The 8,264-nt window shown below is 38.7% G+C and overlaps 1 protein-coding gene across 1 annotated transcript in view; it reads right to left on the bottom strand.

The window, feature by feature from the left end:
• FAM124A (family with sequence similarity 124 member A) overlaps nucleotides 1-8,264 on the bottom strand; it is an 84,804-nt gene that overhangs the window by 20,426 nt on the left and 56,114 nt on the right. The gene's annotated exons all lie outside the window — the stretch shown is intronic.

The following is an 8,264-nucleotide window of genomic DNA, read 5'->3' as shown; positions in this document are numbered from 1 at the left end:
GACCAGACATAAAGAGAATATTCCATCCAATAGCAGCAGAATACACATTCTTCTCAAGTGCAGACAAAACATTCTTTAGGAAAGATTACATGGAAAAAAAAAAAAAGGAAAGATTACATGATAGGTCACAAAAAATGTCTTGGCAAATTTTTTTTCAAAGATTTTATTTATTTATTCATGAGAGACACACACAAAGAGAGAGAGAGAGAGAGACAGAGACACAGGCAGAGGGAGAAGCAGGCTCCACACAGGGAGCCTGATGCGGGACTCGATCCCGGGACTCCAGGGTCATACCCTGGGCTGAAGGCAGGTGCTAAACCACTGAGCCACCCGGGGATCCCTGTCTTAACAAATTTAAGAGGGAATGGTACTAAGTATCTTTTCTGACCTAGTGGTCTAAAACTAGAAAACAGTAATAGGAGGAAAGATGGAAAATTCACAGTTGTGAAGATTAACCTACTCATGAAAAACCAATGGGCCAAAGAAGAAATCAAAAGAGAAATAAAAAAAATATACAAAGACAACTGAAAATGGAACTACAAAATATCAAAAAAAAGCAGTACTGAAAGTTCAGAGCAATAAATGCCTACATCAAGAAACAAGGATTTTAACCAACCTCCCTTTGACCTCGAGAACTGAAACACCAATAAGCTAACTCCAACGTTAGGAGAAGGAAGGAAATAAAGATCAGGGCAGAAAAAATGGAACACTGGCTGAAAAGTTTAATAGGAAAAGTCAATGAAACCAAGAGTAGTTTTTGTAAGATAAACAACATTGACAAACCCTTGGCTAGACTCACCACAAAAAGGACTCAAAATCCGAAGTGGAAGAGGAGATGTTAAAATGGATACCACAGGAATACAGAGTAACATGAAAGACTACTATGAACAATTATATGCCAACAAACTGGACAATCTAGAAGAAATGGATACATTCCTAGAAATACCCAATCTATGAAGACTGAATCATGAAGAAATAAAAAAATCTGAAACGACTGACTGTTGTCAAGGAGATTTTATCAGTAATCAAAAATCTCTGAATGAAGAAGCTCAGGACCAGAAGGCTTCACTAGTAAATTCTATAGAACATTTAAGGAAGATTTAATACCAAGCTAGCTTAAACTCTTTCAGAAAACAGGAGAGGAGGGAATACTGCTAAGCTCATTTTATGAGGTCAGCATGACCCTGATGCCAAAACCAGATAAAGGCACTAGAAGAAAAAAAAATTACAGGCCAGCATCCCTAATGAACATGGATGGGGATATTCCTCAAAACTGATTTCAATAATACATTAAAAGATTCATACACTATGATCGAATGCAGAATTGTAAGGATGGTTCAACATTTGCAGTCAATGTGACACACCACAGTAACGAAATGAGATGGAATTACATAATCCTCTCAATAGATCAAAAAACATGTAATAAAACACATCTATTTGTGATAAAAACTCTCAGTAAGAGGGGTTATAGAGGGAATATATACCTTGATATAATAAAAGCCACATATGAGAAAACCACAGCTCACATACTCCATGGTTAAAAGCTGAACACATTTCCTCTAAGATCGGGGACAAGACAAAAATATCTACTCTCCCCACTTCTATTCAGCATACTATTGGCAGTCCTAGCCAGAGTGGTTAGGGGAAAAATGACATAAAGAGGATCCAAATCAGAAAGAAAGAAGTAAAACTCATGATATGCAGGTATAATGAAAACCCTACAGACTCCACCAAAAAAACTATTAAATTCAGTAAAGTTGCAATATATAAAATAAAAACTGTTTCATTGCTAGACTTGAATATCAATCTATTAGAAAATTAAGAAAACAATCCCATTTGCAAGTGCATCAAAAAGAATAAAATACCCAGGAATGAATTTAACCAAGGAGGTGAAAGATCTGTACAGTGAAAGCTGTAAGAAGACCTTGGTGAAAGGGACTGTTAAAGACACACATAATGGAACGATATTCTGTGTTCACAGATTGGAAGAATATTGTTCAAATGTGCCTACTGTGCAAAGCAGTCTACAGCTTTGATGCAATTCCCGTCAAACCTCCAATGGCATTTTTCACCAAAATAGACTAATTTTAAAATTAGTATGGAATCCAAGAAGACCCTGAATCCTTAAGGAAGAACAAAGCTGGAGGGATATGCTTCCTGATTTCAAACGACATTACAAAGCTACAGTAATCAAAGCAGTATGGTATGGTATAAAGACATGCAGATCAATGGAATGGAACAGTCCAGAAATAGACCCATGCATATAAGGTGAATTTATGACAAGGCAGCCAAGAGTGTACAACAGGAAAAGGACAGTCTCTTCAATAAATAGTGCCGGGAAACTGGAAGGAATTAAACTGGACCGCTACCTTATGTCATCCATAAACAAAAATAAGCTCAAAATGGGTTAAAGACTCCTAGAGAAAACACAGGATGTAAGCTCCTTAACATCGGTCTTGGTGTTGATCTTTTGAATCTGACACCAAAAGTAGAGACAGCAAAGACAAAAATAAACAAATGAGAACACATCAAACATTTTGGCTTCTACACAGTCAGGGAAACCATCAACAAAATAAAAGGGGACCTATGAAATGGCAGGAAATATTTGTAAATATTTGTAAATCATATCTGATAAAGGGCTAATATCCAGACTATAGAAGTTCTACAACTCACTAAGAAAAAGCAAAACACAATAATCTGAGTAAACAATGGGCAGAGGATTTGAATAGACATTTTTCTAAAGAAGATATACAGATGGCCAACAGATATATAAGATATTCAACATTGGTAGTCATCAGGGGAATGCAAATCAAAACCACAATGAGATATCATCTCCCACCTGTTAAATGATTTTTAGAAAAAAGGCAGGTAACAAATGTTGGATGTGGAGGAAAGGAAACCCTTAAACACTGCTGGTGGGAATGTAAATTGGTACATCCATTGAGGAGAAGAGTATGGTGGTTTCCCCCAAAATTGAAAATTTAATTACCATATGATCCAGCGATTTCACGCCTGGAACATCTAGCCAAAGTAACGGACACCAGTATCTTGAAGAGATACCTGCACACCCATGTTCACTGTAGCCGTGTTCACAACAGGTTGTTTCCACATCTTAGCTAAGTGACCATCGACAGATGGACAGATAAACAAGATGTGGTATATACACAATGGGATGTTCCTTAGCCATGAAAAAGAAGGAAATCCTGCCATTTGTGACAACGTGTGTGGACTGTGAGGGGATTATGCTGAGTTAAGCCAGACAGATAAAGACAAATATCCTTTACATGTGGAATCTAAAAATACTGAACTTGTATTTTGACAAAAACAGAGAATATAATGGTGGTTACCAGGGACTGGGGGAGCTGGGGAGATGTTACTTAGGGGTACAAACTCACTTATCTACTAAGTTCTGAAGGTCTTAGGAACAGCTAAGTGATTACAGTCAACAATACTGTGTTATAAACCTCCAAGTTGCTTAGGGACTAGGTCTCAACTATTCTCAGCAAAAATAAATAAATAAATAAATAAATAAATAAATAAATAAACAAACAAATAAATAAATAAAATAAAAATAAAATAAAATAAAATAAAGTACATAAAATAAAATAAAATAAAATAAAAATAAAAATAAAAATAAAAATAAAAATAAAAATAAAAATAAATAAATAAGTGTTATGGGACACGATAAAAATGTTAGATAATGCTACTGGAGTAATCATACTGCCATATATGTTTCCAAAGCAACATACTATACACCTGAAACTTACACAATATGTCAACTATATCTCAAAAAATATTGAAAGAACACCACTTTTATGTTATTTTTTGATCAATAATCAGGAGAAATGATATTTTTGGTTTGAATTATCCAGATAATTGCTGTAATTCTTCCTTTTAGTTTTCTAGTGCACTAACGGTATAATATTAGACTGTGGGACTCAGCTTTAGCCAATTACTGTATTATAGGCCTCAAAATTATTCATTAAAAAATACATGTATTTGAGAGCCTGACTGGATCTTAGAGATTAGTTTAATTCAAGGTTTCTCTTCCTCAGACAACTAACTAACACTTTGGGCTGGATAGTTCTTTGCTGGGAGTGGGTGGGGGCTGTTCTATGCATTGTAGGATGCCAGTCGCACCCTTCCTCACCCCTGCACTGTCACAACCAAAACTGTTTCTAGACTTTGCCAAATGTTCTCAGGCATAGCAGGGGTGGAAAGAGTCCCTCAGGTGAAAACCACTGCTAACCTTCTGTATTATGGAAACGTAATGCCCTTAGATGAGCTCAGGGATCAAGATTCTAGTGGAATGCCTCCCCATCATTTTTTAAAGTTAAAATTTCATTTTTATAAGCTGAAATATGGGCAGAGGTTTAAAAAGAAAGTAGTTCTACAAAGTTTATAGTGGGGGAAAAAAGGCTCTGCTCTGACCTCATCTCATTTCTTAGAGCAACACTGTTCACTAGCACTTTCTGCAGTGTTGTGGCTATGTGCTGTCAGGTACGGTAGCCACTGGACTGTTCTCCCCTGGCTTTGGCAGGTGTTAGAAACCTGGGAGCCCACATTCTTGAAGCCAGGCTGGTGGTGTTGCTGTTGAGGATACGGAATTGCACTTATATTTGCTGGGTTCAGTATAGCACTCCTACCCACAACTGTGTTTGGGATCTTCACATCTAGGTTTGCTGGCCCAACTTTCCAGAGAATAAACTTCAGTATTCTATGGAATGAGGAAGAGGTGGCTGATTTGAGGTTCACATGCTGTGTATATTGCAATAAAAATTTATTTACAAAAATAAGCAGCAGGCCAGATTCGGCCCATGGTTCTGCTTTGTTGAATCCTGTCAACAAACTTTTGCACCAATTATCCAATTTTACTGCTCCCTTACCAAGGCCAGAACCACTGCATGCACTCTGGCACATCTCCCTTGGTCACCCTCCTCCTGCCTCCTTCCTCAGGGCCCTGGTAACACTGGGCCTGAGACATCGAGTCCTGGCCATTCAGTAGCTCAGAATGATAAAGAGAAGAGACGATGAATAGTCCACTGGTTTGTGAGGGCAGGTAGGGAACATGGTTTGGGGACCCTCGATCTTGTGGGGGAACAGAGGGGAGGTGTTCTCCCAAAGATAACCTATTGGCCTGCCATGCCTCCAGTGCTCCTATATGGAGGTGGGGGGGTGGGGTGAAAGGAGTTCCAGTTCTCCTGAACTGGCCCAGCCAGCGTGCCTCGAAGAGGGAAATGGCTGGGCTCACAGGTAGATTTTCTCTGAACTTAAAGTATGGGATACCTATCACCTCCTTTGTTTTTGGCTTGGACTCCAATCACTAATTCATGGGTAACTGTGTGCCTCTTGCCATTTTCTAATATAAATCAATAAGAATGAATTATCAAAACTCAAAGGCAGTATTTCAAGTCTGAGTTAGCTGCCCATATGTCACAAGGAACCACACCTAAAATAAGGCAACATGGATTCATGTCTACACACCATTTTCAAAACCTACCAGTGGACTTGGTCATTATACATTACTGTCAGACTAGTGCTGGTCATTATGGTCCCCTCCTGGCCATCCTCAACTTTGCCTCCCGCTCCATGATCAGGATCACTGAATACACGTGTTTACCAGAAGAGATTTTTTTAAGATACACGTATTTGCCAGAACAGAGTCTTCAAAATCCCAGACCGCCTTGAAATCCTGCTGAGAGGCGCAGAAATGAAAGCAGAATTTATTGTATTACATAGGCCAGTTTATAATCCTGGACGCATATAAAAATTAGCCTTTAAAAATATCGCACTCCAGGGCAACTGAAACAATCTCTGGGGTGGGTATCAGTGGAAAAAATCTTAGGTGATTTTACTGTGGAGCTGTAACAGGAACCACTGTTTTAGGCCAGTTTCCTGATTTACTCCTAGGCCTAGCTTTATGTTTCTTGTGCCTGGGACCCATACTCATTTTTATGGCTACTGAAAGTGTATATTTTCAGGATTCTGTACTTTTCAAAACTTTAAAAACTCTTTTTCTATTGCTGGACAGATGGCAGAGTAGGATGACCTTAGCTCACCTTATCCACATACAGTTAGCACATCACATTATACGTATTATATCAGTGTCAGCAACCCAGAAAATGACTGGCAAACAAACTTAACAACTAAATGTAGAGAAGCAGTCACACTGAAGAGGGTAGGCAGGGGAGGAGACATGCTGGGGAGCTAAATGACCTGTACGATCATCTGGAACAGAGGGACCCATGGATTCAAATTGAGGAGAGAAACAGACTATCACACCAGCAAACCTATGGTAGGAAGACAAATACCCATAACATTCGGCTTTGAAAACCAGAAGGGCTGAATTTCAGGAGTTCTTATAATTAACAGGACTTAAAAACTGGAATTTTAAAAATCAACAGGCTTGGCTCGGGGAAAATTGGTAGGGCAAGAGAAAACCTAGCACAGAAAACAGCCTGTGGAGGAACAGCATAGAAACAGCAGTTTGAAAAACACCTGGGGCATGCGAGAGGGAGAGTTGTTTACTAATTTCAGATCCTGTCCTGGAGGGTCAGAGATCACGGGGAGAATCTTCCAGGAACAAAGGAGCTGGCAGGTGCCATTTCCCTTCTCAGCCCCCCAGCATCAACGCATGGCCACCTGCAGGAACCAGCCTGGCACTGATACTTGCTACCATCACACGTCCTGCTTTCTGCTCCCCCTACACCTCAGTGGACCTGCCTCTTCTAGCCAGACCCACTTTATTCCTGGTGCTGCGGGCCCCCCCTTCACCAGAAGACCAGAGCAAACCTTGCTAACACTGTCCTGCCCTGGCAAAAAAAATTATTCAAAATGAGAATAGATTTTGGGAACTCAGCCACACCATCAAGTGTAATAATATTCACGTTATAGGAATTTCAGAAGAAGAGAGAGAAAGGGGGCAGAAAATTTACTTGAAGAAATCATAGCTGAAAACCTCCTGAATCTGGGGAAGAGAACAGAAATCTAGCTCCAGGAGGCACAGAACTCCTCCAACAAAATCAATGCATGGAGGTCCACGCTAAGACATACAGTAATTAAAATGGCAAAGGGTTGTGATAAAGAATTTTAAAAGCAGCAAGAAAAAAAGAAGACAGTTACACACAAGGGAAACCCTATAAGGCTATAATCAGAGTTTTCAGCAGAAACTTTGCAAGCCGGAAGAAACTGGCATGATATAATAAAAGTGCAAGAAGGAAAAAATCTGCAGCCAAGAATACTCTATTTAGCAGGGCTATAATTCAGAAGAGAAGGAGAGATAGAGTTTCCAGACAAACAAAAGTTAAGGGAATTCATGACCACCCAACCAGCCCAACAAAAAATGTTAAAGGGTTGGGGTTAGGGTTTAGAGTAGAAAAGAAAGACCATAAATAAGAGTAAGAAAAGTAGGAAGTACAAAAGCAGTAAAAATAAGTATACCTGTAAAAATCAGCCAAGGGACTCACAAAATAAAAAGATGTAAAGTATGATACTATATACCTAAAATGTGGGGTTAGGGGAGAGAAGTAAAGAATAAGTTTAAGCAACATCAACTTAAGATAGACTGCTATAGGCCTAGGATGTTATATACAAACTTAATAGTAATCACAAATCAAAAACCAGTAATAGATGTGCAAAAATAGAGAAAGGAATCCAAATATGTCACTAAAAAAGGCAACTAATCATGAGAGAAGAGAGGAAGGGGAGGAAGGAACAAAGAGCTGCAAAATCAACCATAAAACAAGTAACAAAATGGCAATAATACATACTTATCAATAATTACTTTAAATGTAAATGGACTAAACACTCCAATCAAAAGGCACAGGGTGATGGAATGGATTAAAACAATGAACACCACCACCACTCATCTCTATGCTGCCTTCAAGAGACTCATTTCAGACCTAAAGATATCTGCAGATTGGACGTGAGGGGATGGAGAAGCATTTATCAGGCAAATGGATGTGAAAAGAAAGCCGGGTATCAATACTTACGCTAGACAAAATAGACTGTAAAACAAAACTATAACAAGAGATGAAGGATATTATCATAAAGGGAACAATCCAACAAGAAGATATAACAATTATAAATATTTATGCACCCAACATGGGAGCACCCAAATACATGAACCAGTTATTAACAAACATAAAGGAAGTAATCTATGGTAATACAATAATAATAGTGCACTTTAACACCCCCCTTACATCCATGGATAGATTATCCAAACAGAAAATCGACAAGGAAATAGTGGCTTTGAATGACACATA

Source organism: Canis lupus, chromosome 17, assembly GCF_048164855.1.
Source record: "Canis lupus baileyi chromosome 17, mCanLup2.hap1, whole genome shotgun sequence".
In the NCBI taxonomy this organism is placed as follows: Eukaryota; Metazoa; Chordata; class Mammalia; order Carnivora; family Canidae; genus Canis; species Canis lupus.
Note: the sequence above shows the minus strand (reverse complement) of the source record. Positions and strands in the feature narration are given on the sequence as shown.